At 42.3% G+C, this 20114-nt stretch overlaps 1 non-coding gene across 1 annotated transcript; it reads right to left on the bottom strand.

Moving 5' to 3' along the window:
• Nucleotides 1–17944: 17944 nt before the first annotated feature.
• Nucleotides 17945–18020, bottom strand: Trnas-cga (transfer RNA serine (anticodon CGA)). The gene has a single exon. It is a non-coding gene; the product is annotated as a tRNA-Ser (tRNA).
• Between the last annotated feature and the right edge of the window lie 2094 nt (nucleotides 18021–20114).

Raw genomic sequence — 20114 nt, 5'->3', positions numbered from 1 at the left:
GTACTTGCACATTGCAAACCACGCATTGCCGTTCGTGGTGATCATACAACCTATTAAGAACCGTGTCCCAACTTTTGTAACGTCCGGGGGCGACCATCATGATTCGATGTGACTTCAGTGTAATTACTGTCTTTGAATAAAAGTCTCATTTCTGTTCGCCTCATTGCGTATTACTTTCAGTTACTTTCTGTACTATACTGCAAGTTACTTTCGCCCTTAAGTTTTGCACACATGTACACGTAGCGTCAGAGTGCCATGCCTTAGATTGTACCAGTGGCGTCACCAGACTTCACAATGAAAGGCTTAGTTCTTAAAACGCCGTTTTTCCCAACCTTAACGTTGGCTTTGCCAAACGGAATCCGTTATTCCTACTCCACGCAATTTCTCAATTGAGTCTTAGTCAGTGGAACCCGCTACAATTCTCCTACTTGATAAAAATCCTTGACGGGACAGAAAATTCCTGTGATTAATTCGTCTCTTCTGTTTAGGTTTTCTCTTTGAACTTTGCTCTACATTCTCATCCATAGATAAAAATTTAACGGAGTAAGATTTGGCAAGGGGCTATTGTTAACAACAGAAGGACAAAAAATAAAAGGTTTATTTATTTATTTATTTATTTATTTTGACAGAACACGATCAAGTTCAATCCTGCTAAACCACTTCCATCTGCAGTAACAAGCTATTACGCTGAATGTATATGTAATGTATCTGAAACCTGTATCTGGAGCCACTGAAATACTTCATTAAGTCATGTTTACTTAAACGACTTTGGATGATACTGTATCACACTAGTATAGAAAAGTGATGGTGGTAATGCGTCACCAGAATTATGTATAGATTTTCTTTGCATGATGCGTACGAATAACGGTTGTTCACATCGCAACTTCATCAGAGAGCAATATGAGGACATTTATCAATGACTACTATTTGTCCTTCATCAAATTTTCAATTTGCAAGCATTATCCCCTCCACAAAGATACTACACCCAGTGACAATAAAATGAATACAACCTACAACTGGTGTAACTTGCATCCTACTTCGGTGTGTGATCCACCGGTAACAACTGAAATGCTGTGTGTGCTTGATGGAATATGTTCTGCTGACAGTGGGGCTTCCACTTCGCCAACATTTTGAACGGTAGATTGTCTGGAAACAAGCCACGTTCTGAAAATATTACCAGTTTCATTCATTCTATTGAAAGTTCAAGTAAATCTTCTTGATTCCTGTTCTCTGCAATAGGGAAATCCTATACAGTGTTCTTCACAAGCAGCAAGACAATTTCAGCTGTGAAATCTTCAAGTAAACATCGTTTCGATGTATTCAGCATGAGTAAAAATTGAAACAACGTCTTAAAAACAAGGTGGGCAAACAAATGTGTCCCGGACGATTGGATTCGACTGGACGTGAATGTATGCGTATAATCGTACCCCGTGACGCGCACACCACGTGTACGCCCGTCACGTGATCCACACTGCTACAGAGAGTAGTGCACGCTGTGCTAATGTGAGTGGCGCGGTGCAAAGGGGACGATGGCACTCACAGTGGAGCAGCGGGTTTTCGTTATGGAAAGTTACGTGACAACAAAGTCTTGGAAACGGTGTGGTCAGTTGTTTGCTGAGAAGTTTGATAATGTCAAAGTGGCAGCAAAGAGTACCTTGAAAATGGCGTCAGACGGGAACTGTTTTAACAAGTCAAAAAACATTCCGAAAACGGCACACCAGATAACGTCCCCGCTCCTCAGCGTCTCCACTTTCGTGAATGGCTGCTCACTGAGATAACAATGAAAGACTTGGACATGGATCTGTTCTTTATGTCCAATGACGCCTGGTTTCACCTGAGTGGATATGTCAACTCACAGAATCACAGGCTCTAGGCTGCAGAGAATACGCATAACAACGAAACAACGCTGTAAAATCAGAAGGTTGGGGTTTGGTGTGCAGCCTCTGCACACCGCTTTATAGGTCCCATTTTCTTTCATTAGACGCTGACTTCTGCACATTACATTGCAAAAATTTTGAAACCATTTGGGTCAGCATTAACGGAGGACGAATGACTTACAGTTACTTCCAACAGGATGGGGCAACTGCCCCTAAAGCCGGCCGAACCTTGGATTACATTTACACGATCTTCACACCTGACACAGTTGTTAGCAGAGATCAGTCTGGTCGCAGACCTAGCTAGCCACGCAGGTCACCCGGTCTGTCAGTGTGCGATTACTTTGTGAGGGGAGTCATCAGGTCTAATATGTGTCGCATAAACGCTCATAGTATTCAAGAACTTCGGATGAGATTGCAGCAATCCACCAACTTGCAACCAGGGCCCAAAAGTGCCAAGAGATGAATGATTGGTACTTTCAACATCTGCTATAGTCAGTTTAGTAGCCGGCCACTGTGACCGAGCGTTTCTAGGCGCTTCAGTCCGGAACCGCGCTGCTGCTACGGTCGCATGTTCGAATCCTGCCTCGGGCATGGATTTGTGTGATGTCCTTAGGTTAGTTAGGTTTAAGTGGTTCTAAGTCTAGGGGACTGATGACCTCAGATTTTAAGTCCTATAGTGCTTAGAGCCATTTGAAACATTTTTTTCACCTTAGTACTGTATTTCCTTTATTTGCCGTGTATCTTTGTACCCTGGAACTCTGTTCTCCGGGCCACTTTCATTTATCCCATCAAGTACTTTCCTCACAATAATCGTCGTGATTCTGGAAACCGAATGAGTTGGCACAGTGGTAAGACGCTGGACTTGCATTCGGGAGGACGTTGGTTCAAATACCCTTTTGATCATACAGGCTTTGGTTGCGCTCCATCTCTAATGATCTCCTTATCGATGGGACGTCAGATCGTAATCTTTCCTACTTTCTTTCGTGTTGCTCAAGTCTCGTCTGATTCAGTCATCGGAGTTTTGCATTCTGCTCCTTGATCCAAAAAAAAAAAAAAAAAAAAAAAATCGACAGCATATTGTTTTCAGGGCTGACAAAACACCGCCCAACACTCGAGACTGTGTCTTCCGTTATGTTTTTCGTTATCGTATCACCCTGTTATGTCAAGTGCAGTTTCCCACAGCATGCTGCGGACGAAGCTTCTGGCGGTAACGTAAATAATGGGATTTGTTTTCATTGTGTGGTATGTTTCGCTCTGCCGTGTGTTTATTTTCAACAACAGAATATCTGAAGCTAGCAGAAAAAGTATGCAGGAAGCGATGTTGCTAAATTAAATGCTACGTTGTTACGTGACATTGCTGGTTTTTTTAACGCCATTATGAAATTATAGTTTAAAGACGTTTTTTCTTACTGTCAGAAAATGTTGAATGTATAAAAGTACACATAGTAATCCTGCTGATCCGACGAGTAGGGGCACATGGATTGTTAATTTGAGATATTTCATGCACATTAGTTGCGCTTGTTTTGTATTTATTATTCAGTAACCGATTTCGGTCCTACTGTACTACCTTCAGGCTACATAAAACATGATTAGTACAGCTTCTAGTTCTTACCGGTAGAATATAACAACTTCATGGAGCATGCTGAAAGTCACACGTATCGTATGTAATTATAATTATTTTAGGTGATATTTTTCTATGTAATAATTTATATGATTTTGACAAGTTTTATATTCCAAGAATAGTCGTATTGTAAGACCAGGTTTTATATGATGTTCAGCTAATCACGTCTTCCTTTACAGCCTGCAGATGTTTCACTATAAAACGACGTCGGTTGCTGTATAATTAAGAAGCGACAGCAGTTGTTGTAGATACCATGAAATTTATCAAATATCACACAGCTGCCGACGAAAGCTTACACAAAATTATTGTCTCTCGTTCTATGCAGATTACGTACGCAGAATCGCATTATATCATAATTTTTGTCCTAAAAGTAAAGCTATTTCACCGAACATCCCTTAAATTTCTTGATATTTTCACGTGTTTAAATTTTTCTCTTGTTTTACTTATTTACATTTATTTAATAGTACACCTTGTTGACATATAATGCACATATCTTTGACCTCCGTTTTAATTTCACTCTCCGAGTGAATGTGTGTAGCGTCAGCATCAGTACTTATATATGGGATTAGGAGCGTTCCAATCCGTGGATTTCATTCTGGTTTTCTCGAGTTTCGCTAACTACTTCAACATGCTGCAGTCTTTTCCATTCCCCCCTTTTTTTCTTAAAGTGCATCTGTGTTTCGTCTCTAATATCTTTGGTGACGACAACACATTGAAAGTATAATCTCCTTTTTCCCAATTTTTTGTTCATTCATTTCATATTTAGACTCTGTGGGCACATAGTGAATGCCCCGAAATGGAAATTTCACCGAAATAGAGATGTTTTGTAAATGAAATTTCTTTACATTGCCCGCTAACTTATGAAAGCAGTTTAACCATTCATACAGTCAGCAAGGGCACACACAGGATTCTTTATGCAACATTTTTGTAGCCACCAGGAATATCTCTAAGTTACACTGAAGTGACCGAAGTCATGGGATAGCGATATGGACATACAGAGAGCCGTAATATCGCTTTCCCTAGATGCATTGGCGGTGCTGCCATTTGTACTCAGGTGAATCATGTGAAAAGATTTCTGACGTGATTATGCCCGAATCACGGGTACTGACAGACATTGGAAGCGAAATGGAAGTTGGAGCTAGACGCATGGGGCATTCCATTTAGAAAATCGTTAGGAAATTAAATTCAATATCTGAGATCCAAAGGTGCTGGTTACTACTAGAATGCCAACAGCAGTAGATCAGGAAATGTTAAGAGTTGGAGACATGCAGTTTGAAAAAGTGAACACTTGTAAGTATCTAGGGGTGGACATCACTTCGAGAAATGGGATTGAATCCGAACTGAAGAAAAAATTACGGACGGGAAATGAGTGGAACTTCTCACTGAATAGATTACTTTCATCACGGATGTTGTCTAGGAATTTAAAGATTAGAATATACAAAACTATTATTCTACAAGTTATGCTGTATGGGTGTGAAACTTGCTCTCTCACTGTGCAAAATAAAAAAACGTTTAGAGTATTTCAAAACAAAATTTTGAGGAAAGTTTTCGGAGCAAAAAGGGATGACATTAGCGGAGAGTGGCTGCATAAAGAAGAGGTTCACGAACTCTACTCAAGCCCTGACATAATCAGTATTATTAAATCACGTGGGTTGCGATGGACGGGTCACGTAGCTCGAATGAATGAGGGCAGGGCAGCGCGCAGAGTACTGGTAGGGCACTTAGTGGGAAAACGTCCTGTGGGGAGACCGAGGCGTAGATGGGAGGACAATGTGAAGGCTGATTTGAGGAGCCTAGGTATTGAAGGTGAATGGAAGGAAATAGCCCAAGACAGGGACAGATGGCGTAAAATACGTTGCCGAGGTAATGGACTCTCGAGTCCGGTATGACCAGTGAGTGGGTGAGTGAGATCCAAAGTTTCAAGAGTGTGCCAAGAACACCAATGTTCAGGCGCTATCTCTCACCACAGACAATGACCTTGAAAAGTGGCGTTTGTGTAGCATTGTTTGTGCCAGAAAAACAATAGTGCATGAAATAACTGTAGAAATGAATTACTGACGTCCGCTGAACCTATCCGTTAGGACAGTGGAGCGAAATTTATCGTTAACGGGCTGTGGCAGCAGACGGCCGATGCGAGTGCCTATGTTAACAGGATGGACTCTAGATCACTGCAAAACCGTGGTCTAACCGTCGGTAAGTGGCGGTGGTAGGGTTCGAGTGTGGCGCAGATCCCACGAAGCAAGGCACTGTGCAAGTTGCTGGCGGCTCCATAATGGTATTGGTTGCGTTTACATGCAATTAACTGGGACCTCTGGTCCAACTGAACCGATCATTGGCTGGAAATTCTTAAGTTCGGCTACCTGGAGGCCATCTGCAGCCATTCATGGACTTCATGTTCCTTCATGTTCCCAAACAACGATGAAATTTTTATGGACGGCGATGCGGCGTGTCACAGGGCCACAATTGAAGAACTTTCTGGGCAAGTCGAGCGAATGATACGGCCATACAGATCGCCCGACATGAAGCCCATCGAACATTTATGGGACATAATCGAGAGATCAGTTCGTCCACAAAATCTGCACCGGTAACTCTTTTGCAATTATGGACGGCTACTGAGGCAACAAGGCTCAATATTTATGCAAGGGACATCCAACAACTTGCTGAGTCCATGCCACGTCGGGCTGCTGCGCTACGCGGGGCAAAAGGAGGTCCGATGCTATATTTCCTGCCTTTTGTCTTCTCGGTGTATAACTTAACTGAGAATATTAAAAAAAGTAGGACGATATTTCAGCTAAGGCAAAGCCTAGTTTACTCGGAAACACTGCGTTGCGAAATTACATTCCGAAACTATGATGACAGGAACTGTGCATGCGCTGCCCGTAGCTGCGATAGTCGTTGGCGCAACTATTCAGTTTCGGGCGTTCCAACTTTCACGACACAAAACTCTCTCAGTGGCACATGTTATTAGATAACGTGGCTTTTCAATAAATGTGACACGGTGAATGGCACTGAGAATTTTTTTGTCAGTTTTGCTACGCATAAGTATTTGTGGGACTTTAATCATAATCATTACAAGAACGAACTCCGATGCAGTGCTGCACTTGCGAAAATTCCTCGTGATACGTACATCAAAGCATTGACGCTGCCGGAACTATTGACCAATATACTTTCTGTAAGGAATCTAAAAATAACGATACCTGTTTTTGCATTTGGAAACTTCTGTAGATGCTCTTAGGTGGTTATTAAGCTATTCTGAAGAGACTGACTTCAGTAAAAGCACAGCATCGCAAATGCGGAAGCTACGCAGAAAATACAATGTGTAGACAACAGTGAAAATCGGAGAATTTTTAATGTGTACAAAGCGAAAAGATTGATGCCAGAAAGTCGCTGATAAAGAACTTTCCAAGTAGGTGGCGTCACAAACATCTGTAACAAACTTGGGAATTATGGACTACTGGATGCGATGTGTATCCTATAGAGACGATGAACAAAATCTCCACTTGCTTCTGGAACCGAGCGACCGCTACGGTCGCAGGTTCGAATCCTGCCTCGGGCATGGATGTGTGTGACGTCCTTAGGTTAGTTAGGTTTAAGTAGTTCTAAGTTCTAGGGGACTGATGACCTCAGATGTTAAGTTCCGTAGTGCTCAGAGCCATTTGAACCATTTCCACTTGCTAAAAAGAAATGCTATTTGCTTCACTTATTAGTGAATCGTCCTTCCTTATTGTATCCTGAACTTTGCTGAGATTTGTGAATTGTTCTAATGTCATTCTTAGGTGACTGAAGTAGCTTTTACAGTAATTTAACAAAATTTTGTCGCTGAACATCCCGAACTAACATCTTCTCTTTAACCGGTCACGAATTCAAATTCATCTGCTCTTCTTCTTTTGTATTGATTTCAAGCACACATACCTCAAATTCACTATTAGAAATGTAACTGTCACAACTTTCATTCCAGATACGAAAATGGTCGAAAATGGTGCATCGGTACTCAGAAAATGTTTAAACTGAAGTGAACACTGGTGATGACATGTAAACAGCCATAAACTAGTTTCACAACGTTGGTTCTGAGAAACGAGTTTCACCTCTCACACTCTCCATGTAAACTACGCTTAAGAGTAATAAGGTAGTGGGGTTATCGCTCCACTTTTTATATCAAATTGATATGCAAATTGATTAAATTGATCAATTGATCACCCCCACCCCCCGCCTGCAGATGACGTCATCTCAGCATGCACGTGTTCCCCTCCCCCTACCCCACACCTTACCCTCTCCCTCCCCCAACCTACCATATTGGCGGGAATTCCGATTTTTCGTGGGAATTTCGAATTCTGGCGGGAATTTATCTGTCCCAAGGCTGTGCTGCCATCCAACCCCACACCCAGCCGGGAATTAACAGAAAATTAAAACTGACGGTACAAAATTTTGAAAAACACAGCCCTCAGTCGAGAACACAATTAATTTGAAACCTAGGTTTCGGTATCACAAGGGACACGTTCTTCGGACAAAATTAAAACTAAATGTTACGGCGTAATGTACCAAAAAATACGAAAGCTGCGGTCATACCTGACAGCGTCAGATAGTCAGAATTAAAAGTGAAATGTGTTCACGTCTGAGCGCTGTGTTTTTCAAAATTTTGTAAATTAATATCGAACACATTGACTCGTTTGTAAAGTAATTAGAAGTTTGAAGTTTTTAAAGAATGGGGGTTTACTGATATTGAATAATTATTCTGAAAGATTAGGAGTGCATCTGTCTTGCTCTAATTATGGACTCTAACAAATACCGATATGGATTGCTTTCCAACGTCTCCTTCCTTACCTTGGGCGGCAATAGAAACTGACATGGTGGCAGAGGTGTAGGTGCTGAGCTGCTAGACCATAGTGAGCCATTCCAAGGTAATAACATAAATGCTGCAGTAGATTGCGGAAATAAAAGAATAGTTTTGGCCATAGCAAGGGGAGGGAGGTCAGAAACTGCTGCTTTATTGACTGATGACCTCAGAAGTTAAGTCCCATAGTGCTCAGAGCTGCTTTATTGATTGATATAGATGTTATCTTTACAGTTATCTGTAAAGAAGAAGGAGCTGCAGCTCTACCGTTAGGGGAAAAGGCAATGTCAATTCGAAATAAAAGTTTTGTTTACATCTTAATCCAACAAGACGCCTGTATGGAATTAGCTCACTACGTCTTCGTAGGAAAGGACTGCTGGAGCTGGAAGTAAACTCAAAATTAATTGCAGTAGTCTGTAAATATGGGTTTGCAGCTGTCCAGTGGCAAGACGCCCTGATGATGCGAGACCACATGAACACTGAACCGAATGCCTGGTGACACTGAGGTCACTTGGTGAGGTAAGGGTGCATTTATGCCGCCAGATAGTTGCTCGCCGGCAGGGCCCTGCGATGATGAATCAAACCCACTGCGTCTTACCAGTCGTGGTCGTGATCCTCGCCAGCCCGTGATATCAAGCAGGTCTGTGCACCGTACTGCGACCCTCACTCTTGTGCTGTAACCTGAGCCGTGATTGGCTGCTTTGAGGTCACTCCAGTGGTGCCGTATGTGACTTTGCTAGCACTCTGCTAGCTACTTGAACGACTAAAAGACTAAATAAACTCTGTCCTGACAGGCCTTGGAACGCCTTACAGTACCGACCGACCGACGTGTCATTCTCAGCCGACTGCCGTAACTGGATGTGGATATCGAGGTGCATGCTGTCAGCACACCGTTGTCCCGACCGTTATCAGTTTTCGTGGTTGGAGCTCCTACGTTTCAATCAAGTAGCTCCTCAATTTGCCTCAAAAGGGCTGACTGCAACCCGCTCGCCAACAACGGTCGGCAGACCCGGACGGTCACCCATCCAAGTGCCAGCCAAGCCCGACAGCGCTTAACTTCGTTGATCTGACGGGAACTGGAGTTACCACTGCAGTAAGGCAATTGGCAACTATGTGAAAAGGTGCATCGTAATTACACCCTGCGGGCAATGACCAGCTAGACTACAGCGTAAATGCAACAACACTGTTGACTAGAAGCGAGGAGCGATCTGCCTGCAGCTAGCAGCGAGGTGCCAACAGCGAGACTGCACCATAAATTTACCCCATGGGAAGTATGTAAGAGGATCAGAAACAACTGCGGAATCATTTTAAGGGCGATACAGGTTACGTGTGGCGAGATCCACTGAGAAAGGGCAGATTGCTGTGGCCAGCACCTGGGAAGGAACACGTGGGATACAGCAAAACTGGTCAGCTGTTTGCATGCTATTGTCATGAGTCATGCCACTCTCATGGGCGTCTATAGACAGAAGCTGAACACCGGATGAAACTAACAGGTGAAACGAATAGGACGTCCCTGACTGATCATAGAACGCGGAGTTGGGAGGCTTGTCTACGATGTAAAACAGGATATTCTTTTAGTGAAAGGGTAAACGGCCTATCAGCCAACGATGCGCATATTTTAGCTATGAAAGGAATTGGGGTACATACACATGTTAAATGCAACTGCAGACTATTTAGAAATGTTAATTCAGTAGCAACAGAGATTTTAAAGAGTAAGGGTGGCAGGCAGCTAATAGTACAGATACCACAGACGACAGGTACAATGCTTCCTTCAACACGTTTCTCTTGCTCTTTGTAAGTTGCTTTCCATTAGAACATGTAAAACAGGGTACTGGCACTAAGAGGTAACCTGGATGATTGACTAATGGGATAAGGATATCACGAAAAACAAAGTGGATAACAATCGATTTGTAATAGTCTACTACAAACAGTATAGTTACGTGCTTAAAAATGTCACTAGGAAGGCAAAAAAGTATGTGGTATGCAAATAGACTAGCTAATTCTCAGGATAAAATTAGAAGTAAATGATCAGTTGTGAAGGAAACGTGTGGCCAACGGCACAAGGTTGAGAATATGTAGTAAAACGTTTTTGTTAGCGATAAGTCAGATATATGTACAGTATCACTTTTTGAAAATAGCGGGTGAATTAAATAAAAACGCACTTTCTCCATGTATCTAGCAGCATACTAAAGCACTGTGGTGCATATGTTTGCCCAATACATAGCCACATTTGTTATTTTTTCTTTAGAAATAATCAGTTCTCTGCACGATTCAAGTACTCAAAAAAGGAGAGAGAGATGCTGTAGACAATTTTAGACCTATTTCTACACCATCGGTGTTTGCGAAAGTTATTGAAAAGGCCATATGTTCAAGGGTAATTGATCACTGCAGTTATCATAATTTACTGTCAGACGAAGAGTTTGGTTTCAAAAGAGGCTTAACATCTGAAAAAGCTATATTCTCTCCTGTCGGAGGGGCACTGAGTACATTAAACAGTTACGAACATTAGGTGTCTTCTTTGATTTAACTAAGGCGTTTGAATGTGTGGATCACGGAATATTACTGCAGGAGTTGGACCATTATGGAATGAGAGAGGTAGGTCACAATTAGCAGAGATCTTTAAAAACAGACAGCTAAAGATCAGTCTCCATAGCAATGTGAACGGCTAAAACGAGGCGTTTGAGTGAGGCATCATTAACTGAGGGCTTGCTTCAGGCGTTGTGTGGGAACCACTGCTGTTTCTTATTTACTTTCTTATTTACATATACAAACGACATGCCCCCTAATGTCATCTGATTGAAAAATATTTGTGTTTTCTAATGTAGCTAGGTTGGTAGTGAACGATGTTGGGTGAAATGTAAGCAGTGTATCAAATACTGAACTTCAAGACGTTAGTTCATGGTTAGTAGAAAATAAATTGATGCTAAATCACAGCAAGATTCAGTTTTCACAGTTTATAACATACAGTTGAATTACAACTGACATTTTGCTGACACAGAATTGCCACATGATCAGTTACCCTAAACAGTTCAAATATCTAGATGTTCAGATAGATTGTCATGGGAAGTCCATATTCAGCATCTTGTTCAAAAACTAAATGCTGCCGTATTTACCATTAGAACAGTATCTGCAGTAAGTCAGGGTCCAAGACGAAAATTAGTTTACTTTACTTATTGTCAATTGCTTCTGACATAGAGCTTTATATTCTCGGGCAAACTCTTCCCATTCATAAGCCGTATTTTTTGCTCAGAAACTGGTGGTTCGAGCGATATTTCGTGTAAATTCGCGAACCTCTTGTCGATCCCTCTTCAGGAATCTGAGAATTTTGACACTGATCTCTCAGTATTTACTTTCTTTAATGTCGTTCGTTGTTAACAATATGAGCGCGTTCCCAAGAATTAGCAGCTTTCAGTCAGTGAATTCTAATGAAAAACCTAATCTGTATTTGGATCGCACCTCCTTCACTCTTGTGGCTAAAGGCATACAGTATTCTGCCCCACCAATTTTCAGTAGGCTACCACAGTAATCCATATTTCTTAGCAGTAATCCTCGCACATTAAATCTAAACTCGAGAATTTCCTCATGGATCACTACTGCTATTCTGCTGCCGAGGTCCTGGGAAAATTAAGCTAATTCCTGTGTTATGTTGTTGACTACGTTGATTTATGCTCGCAGCTTGTCATCCGCAGAAGATTCGTCTGCATTCTAGTTTATCTTTGTCAATATCACGCACTTGCTCGTGATGTGACTTTCTGCCCCTTAATTGCTTCTACGGAACTAGACTTGTAATACAAAGTTAAAAAAAGTACACAGAGACAGGCGGCATATTTAACGACAGAGTTGAATGCTGGTGCAGGCACGAGTGTTTAGTAGTATGCTGTTCGAACACATTGTTAAACTTGGGGCTCGATGGCAGATTGTCCCTACGTGTTGCTATATTGACCCAATGACATCGTGAATTACGACAGTAATTGGCACAGGATCATCGAGACTGGTCGGTGGATAAAATGGAAACGTGTCGCCTGGTCAGGTGAACCACGTTGCTTGCTGCGCCATATCGATGGTCGTTTCAGAATACTCCGTTACCAAAGCGACTGGCGCTCTGCTCTGAATATGCTCCGCTTCGCGAACGCAGGTCGGTGGTGGCAGCAGTATTGTGGTATGTGGGATAATCACCTGGACTTGCATTAGACCTGTGGTAGTAATCGAAGCCATTGTGATAACTAAGAATTACATGAACATTGTTTCGGATCACTCGGCGCTTGATGCTTTCCCCGACGGCTATCGCATCTTCTTGCAAGATGTTCGTGTCGCAAGGCCAGAACTGTGCTACAGTGGTTTGAGATTCAGTACAGTGAAGTCATGTTGATGTCTTGGCAACTGTATTTGCTTGATATGAACGTGATGAAAATATGTCGGACATTATCGGGTGCCAAATCCGAACCCACACACAACCGCTCTATTATTTACTGGAAGTGCGTGACATGTGGATAGGCATCTGATGCCACATACCTCCAGAAATCTACAAACAACTTGTCGAATCCATCCCGTGCGGAATCAGTGCTGTACTGCTTGCCAAAGGTGGACCAGCATTCTACTGAGCACATGGTCTTAATGTTTAGACTCATCAATGAAGCCGCTTACTTTTCGCTGAACATCCCATAACTCAAAGGAAGCTTATCTGTACAATGATTATTAGTTAAGCGTCCCATTTACACACAGGCGGAGAAAAACTCAGCACCAAAAAGTAATTTACGTAGAGTAATGAAATTTTGGAAATACATTTGGTTAACTAACATATTTAAGTGATTAACAACGCAAGATAACAAGTTAATGTTACTGCAATATAAGTGTTTGCAAATGTGAAATGCTGGCACATTAACGACTGGTGTAACAGCCAGAATGTTGAATGCAGGCATGCAAACGTGGGTACATTGTGTTGCACAGGTGCTGGATGTCAGTTCATGGGATATGCGTAGTTCCATGCCCATTGGATCCAGTCGGTCAATACAGTGACGGTTAACGCTCTTTGTGGATGTTGCTCGAGTTGTCGTCCCATGATGTTTCTTATGCGCGCGATTGGAGACTCATCTGCTGATCGAGCAGCAAGGCAACATTTCGATACTCTGTAGGACACGTTCCGCTACAACAGCGGTATGTGGGCTTTCGTTATCCTGTTGGAAAATCAATCCATGAATGTTGTTCATGAATGGCAGTACTACAGATCTATTCACCACATCGACGTACTAATTTGCAGTCCGGGTGCATGAGATAACCGTTAGAATGCTACTGCTGTCATACGAAATCGCACGGCAGGCCATAACCGTAAGTGTAGGCTCAGTGCATATTGGTCGTAGACTGAGTGAACTCGCGCTTGACACCACTGAAGTCACAAACGGCGGTGGTTTTGGGTCAGTGGAATGCACGCTGGAGGGCATCTGACTCAGAGCTGACCTTGAAGTAACCTAACTGTAATAATTCATCGTGTCACTGTGGTGCCAAGTCCAGAGACCGATCTCGTTGCTACCGTACCTTATTGTGACCACCGCTGCCAGGGATCATGCACAGTGGCTACATTCCCGCCAAATCTTTCTCCAATATCACACAAGGAACTTCCAGTTTCTCGTAGGCCTATTACATGACCTCGCTCAAACTCAGTGAGGTGCTGATTATGGTGTCTTTGTCGCCTTAAAGGTATTCTTTACTAATATCAACCATCCACTTCCAGTCTCAAAAGTAACTAACGCTCACGATCGTTACAGCGAATATTTAAAGCAGACCTGATCTGAATTCTCATAATGGTGCTACTGGCTCTATTCTTATGCGACTGGCGCGAAATGTGAATAGACGTAATCTTTCACACATAGATACACATCTACCAGATTTTATTTATGACGCACAACTGCTCCTTGTTGCTGCGATTTTTTTCCGCCACTATAGTTGCAAAATTCTACAGAATAATGGTTGATGTAGTTAATTCTGATCAACATGTAGAAGGGCGTGGAGCTGACAAAAAGTCTTTGAAATGGTGACAACGACTGCTACGAATCTTTGGCGGCGGCCTGTGTCAAGCCCTCTACTCACATTTTTATATTATTTCCATACTACATTTGCAGATGACATTCTACTTACTTCATTTATTCTCAATTCTGTTTTTATATGATGCCATTTCACTTTTATTATGCACTGATTACATGAGTGGTTAGGGCACAGCTTGTAGCAATGCATGTAACTCATCTCTTTGTACTTAATTTAACATTTCATACTTACAGCAACTACGGGAACTAAAGATAAAGCTTTCGCATGGTCTCAAGGAACCAGCCGTCACTCAGAGAGCGGGTTTCATGGTAAGAGATCACATAAAAATCCTGCTAGCATCCGGGACATTATAACCAAAGGACGGTTGGAGAAACGTCCATCGCTTGCAGTAACAGAATATGAGACCAGTAGCGGTAGGTGCGCAAAGTCTACCTATTAGTAAACTTTCTCTGTCGACCTCGGCTGATGACTTTCCACTATCCCGCTATAGTTACACTTAAGATTTCGTCCCAGAAGCTAGATATATGACCACATGTGCGTCTGTAAAATTTCTTAACTCTGCCCTTCTGTGGGAATGCAGTGCAAAGCTCACACCAAATTTCCAGAATTTTCTACAGGCAAGTCTATCCATGGGAATGTGGATGCAAGAGTTTACAAAGCTCATTGGAGGGTATATCATTAAGTCTTGTTGGGAACTAGTGACCAGACTTCCAGATACCTTACTGGAGGAGCATTTAGGCAATTTCTGGTATTGGCTAGAAAGAGGGCTTTTCTGAGGCCTCGAAGGAAGGCTACGAAATATTCGTGGACACTTACTCCTGGTAAGGAGGCAACTCTTGGTTCTGCACTCTTCCCTGTTTTCTTGACCTTGGACTTCTGCTGAGTTTTCAAACCGTAACGTTGACCTTACTCCTTGTGTTTCAAGCGGATCTTTTAACATATTTCGATAACAGCTCATGATTTGATTCGTTGTTGAACTGATTAAGAGAAGTTCACTTTTTATGATGGTCTTTCTGATCCTTTCGTTATTTCTTAATATGTGGCGCAGTTTATTCTGATTAATAGAGCTTTCTGTGATTTTTTTATTAATATAAATTTTGATATCATGATCCGAATTTACCACATGTGTCCTTTATGTGTTTTGGGCGACATTTCAGCTGTAATTGCCCAGCACCTCGCCAATGGCGACCGAAGTAAGTATTATTTTTCTTTTTATTTTATTATTCTGAAATAAAGTCACCATAAAATTCTTTTGAAGCTTACCTTTGATGCGCTTTGCTCAGTTTCTGTGTGTTTTGAATAAATCTCATGTTTAACAGATCACATGTTTGATTCTGTAACTAGTAAAGCAATTTATCCAACTCCGTGCCTAGATCCTCCAACCATAAGCAATAGGCGAGGCCACTGATTAGTTCAGGAACTTACTGTACGATTTTTCCAGTGCAAGTAGCAGTTCATTTTACAAGCAGTGTATTTACGTCGTAGGGATAGTCTACCATTTTATGTCATCTGAGGTGATAGAATTGGCATTAAACCTAATTTACATACCCATGGAGCTCCTGCTGAGGTAGAGGTTCTGTCCACAACTCACCCACGTATGGCACAGTATATATACGAGTCAATTTGATCATAATGCGTTTGCATAGTGGTTAACAAATGACTCAGAATCATATGAGCTGAGTTTCAGGCGCATTTAACGAAGTGACTGATAGCTGGAGTTGCTGCTTGGGTAAACACAGTAACCAGACGCTATGCCGTATTATACGGACTATAAGACGCAATTACTTCTTCGAAAAATTGTCTCCAAAATTCATATCTTTATTTTTAGTCGAAATTAATTTAAAAATGTCCAGAGTTTGATGTAAAATTGCAGTTAGTCTTAAAAATGACCATGTATTAGATGCTGCACGAAACCTATGTCTATCTGGAAACAGTAGATTCAATTGGCAGCAGCAGTGCACCGATGCGACAAACATGAGTTGGGGGCGGGGGGGGGGAGGGGGGGGGGAATTCAAAAGCTTGCTAATACTGTCTACCTCCCACCCCGCCATCACAAACAGAGAACACTGTCTAGCTTATGATGCGTCATTGTAGTCTACGGTGCCAGTGAACTTCAATTGAAAATAATTTCTGTTATCGGTAACAGTACTATATTTGTTAGTAGCTAGTTTCGTAATTACAAAAATTAAAGGTATTATGTGATGCAGGCTATAAATTGAAAGTAATCGCATATGCAGAATAACGTGGAAACAGAGCAGCTGAGCGGCACTTCGGCCCTCCAGTAACGGAAAAAAACATTCGCGATTGGCGGGATAGTAAAGGGGAACTGAAAAAATGAGAACGACTAATATACAAATAGAGGACTAAATCCAAAATGGTCAAACCCAGAAGATGACATATTGAAATGGATTCGAGGACTCCGTCAAAATGGCATTGGAATTAACACAGAAGTTATTCAAATACTTGTTCGTAACCTAGCGCTACAGCAGAACTTACAGATTTCGAGGGTGGTGCCGGTTGGTGTTACAGGTTTATGAAGCGTCATGGAATCAACATGCGAAACCAAAACCAAGATACCTTGTTAGAGTTGGAAACAGTGAAAGAAGTACATATTTTACTTGGAAACGAGACAATATTTTTTCCTATAAATTTTGGGAAGTCCGCCAAAATCAGCTGTATGAGTGAAGACGTAGTTTTGATCGTAAATTTCCAATGATCACCACATTTTGTGAATGCTGCATTGCCTGCTACGAGAGAGCAACGGGTGCTTTTGTCGATTTTGAATCTACTACTAGTATTTATATTGTAACGATGATTAGAAGTAGCTGACCGACGCAAGAGATATGTAAACTTCATGCTGCAACAAAATCTGTTGAATAAATTGTGAGAACACAGAATTGCGAAGAAACATCGCTGGTGTTGTCTCTGGTGCAAGAGACTCTTTTTTTAGGTCAGTCAGTCTGAGGACTTCATTGTGTTCGGGTTCTGTATTGTGAATGTTCGTCTCGTCAATAAAATTAGTTCTACAGGGTATTAAAACCGTGTTTTATTTAGCGTAACCATCTGCTGTAAACTGTGTAACTACGTTGGTGACACTCGATAATCGTGATCGCGTAAAAATTCGTCATTTCGGAAAACTGCGCGACGACAACGCTACCACAGTGCTCACGTTGTGCTGCGCAGCTGTCATTGACGGGCGTCACTCCATCCACTGCACCAGTCAGTACAGATAACACCACGAATGCAGCTCATGGGATAAAATGAAATAGTATCACTTTCTCGGACAGTGCTACAGTGCAACAACATTGAACAATGGAATGTGCCAAACAATGTGCTTTGTGATTTCACTACGAACCCCGCTCCTTTCAGCAAGCAATTCACACCAAGGTCAAGACAATTTAACTACCTGGACATATATTTAATCGCGTTCGATCAGTCAACTATGCCACGCTCAAATACGGATCATCGCAACTCATGCAGCTGGATGCATCACCTACCATACCGTCTACCGAAGAAACAGTGCATCGGTAATGTAGACAGCAGTGGCAGCGAGCATGACGTGGGAGATTAAAACTGTGTGCGGACCGAGACTCGAACTCGGGACCTTTGCCTTTCGCGGGCAAGTGCTCTACCGACTGAGCTACCCAAGCACGACTCACGCCCCGACCTCACAGCTTTACTTCTGCCAGTACCTCGTCTCCTACCTTCCAAACTTACAGAAGCTCTCCTGTGAACCTTGCAGAACTAGCACAGTCTGCTACAGTCTGGAACCGCACGACCGCTACGTCGCAGGTTCGAATCCTGCCTCGGGCATGGATGTGTGTGTTGTCCTTAGGTTAGTTAGGTTTAATTAGTTCTAAGTTCTAGGTGACTGATGACCTCAGCAGTTAAGTCGCATAGTGCTCAGAGCCATTTGAACCATTTGAAGCATTTTGTGCGTGCGTGAGTGCGCGCGCGCGTGTTTGTGTGTATGTCTGTGTGTGTGTGTGTGTGTGTGTGTGTGTGTGTGTGTGTGTGTATGTGTGTCTGTTGTCTGTTTTGACAAAGGCCTTGTTAACCAAAGGCTTATTTTCTGACAATCTTTTTGTTGTGTCTATCACCGACTGAGCATCTCCACTATATGGTGAGTAGTAACTATCCTTTTCATAATATTGTTATATCCTATCCCGGATTTTCCAGTGTTTGATTCTACTTCGCTTTGTGTGGAACAACACCACTGCTCGGCTATACATCTTTGGCACAGGTTCCAAGGTCAGCACCAACCCATCACCTTCCCCATCTGCGTTACCTGTCTACATACCTGTTAATCTCCATGCTGTGAAGGACTCAACAATCCTTGTTTATGTCTTACAGGTTCACACAGTCAACTGCAACCTCACTGAACAATTCGCCTGGACATTTCTAATGGCGGATGTGGCAGAATATTTTATAGGCGCAGATTTTCTACGACTTGACTCAAGTCCTCTTCAGCGATAGGCTCATCTACATGACTAGTGGTTGCTCCATTTACAGCTTCTTCAACCACACCCCTCCGATGGCTTCAAATAATGGCAAAATCCTCTCTGTACCCTGACCTCTTCTGCCCGAGGACACTTCCGACAACTGTCAGACAGTTCAGAAATGCAGCCATATGACTGAGCAGTTGCAACACCTCCACAAACTTTATTTCGATGTATATGAAGCCCAAGATCGAGTACGTCACGACAACGATGCTGTCAAGGACAAGATTAAAGACATTGACATAAACTCCTCATGCTACAGCAGCAACTCGACCATACACACAAAATGCCACCACTCGTCACCTCCTCCTCTCTGCCTCACACAAAACACACTAATATAGTATCTCTGTCGCCACCAACGGAGATGCCCAAAGCATCGCTTCCAGCAGTAACTACAAAGGTAATTACAGCACAGCTCACTCGCTCCCTGGCATGTTGTCGTGTGGTGTCAGACAGATTGCCATTACAAACGAAATAGCCCTTAAAAATGTGTGGCCCCCGGTGTGTCACCAACCATCCAGACTGCCACCTGACCTACTAAGTGTTGCCAGAGCATCACTGCACTAGTTCTCACAAATATGTTTAGTCCATGCATCTAATGGCTCCTGGGCTTCACCCATAAAACTGGTCCCAATGAAAGATGGTTCCGCCAGTTTATGTGGTGACGTAGAATTCTTAACGTTTGCACCATCATAGACAACTACCCTATTCAAAAAATACAGGACGTTACTGTCTGGTGAATCTTTCATTTTTTATTGTTATAGATTTAAAATGGCGTATCTACAAATACCTATACTCTCTGCGAGCCATAACCACGTCTTTTGGTCTATACGAACTTACGTTCATGCTGCACAAACTCAGCTCAAATTTCGCAATGCTTGATTGGTAGAATACCCTTCAAGCTCCCATTTTTCTATGTGGAATCACACAACAGCCACCTTAAACAAGTTTTCGATATCCTCACTTTCAATGGTGTCATAGTGAAGAAAGACAAATGACAATTTTATTGCAAAGAACTCATCTTTCTTGGACACATCGTAAATGCATCAGGAATTAAGGCTATAAAAACAATGTGTTGAGATCAGCAGTCAACTGCCTTCACCGTAAGACTGTCAGGTATTATACAGATTCATAGGTGTGATAAACTTCTACAGGCGACATTTTCCATAAGCAGCATGTAAGTAGGCTGTTTAGGTTTTTTAATTGGTAACGCCGCCGCCACGTAGCGCTCTGTATGAAAATCACTG

This window comes from Schistocerca gregaria, chromosome 3 (genome assembly GCF_023897955.1).
Source record: "Schistocerca gregaria isolate iqSchGreg1 chromosome 3, iqSchGreg1.2, whole genome shotgun sequence".
Lineage (NCBI taxonomy): Eukaryota > Metazoa > Arthropoda > Insecta > Orthoptera > Acrididae > Schistocerca > Schistocerca gregaria.
Note: the sequence above shows the minus strand (reverse complement) of the source record. Positions and strands in the feature narration are given on the sequence as shown.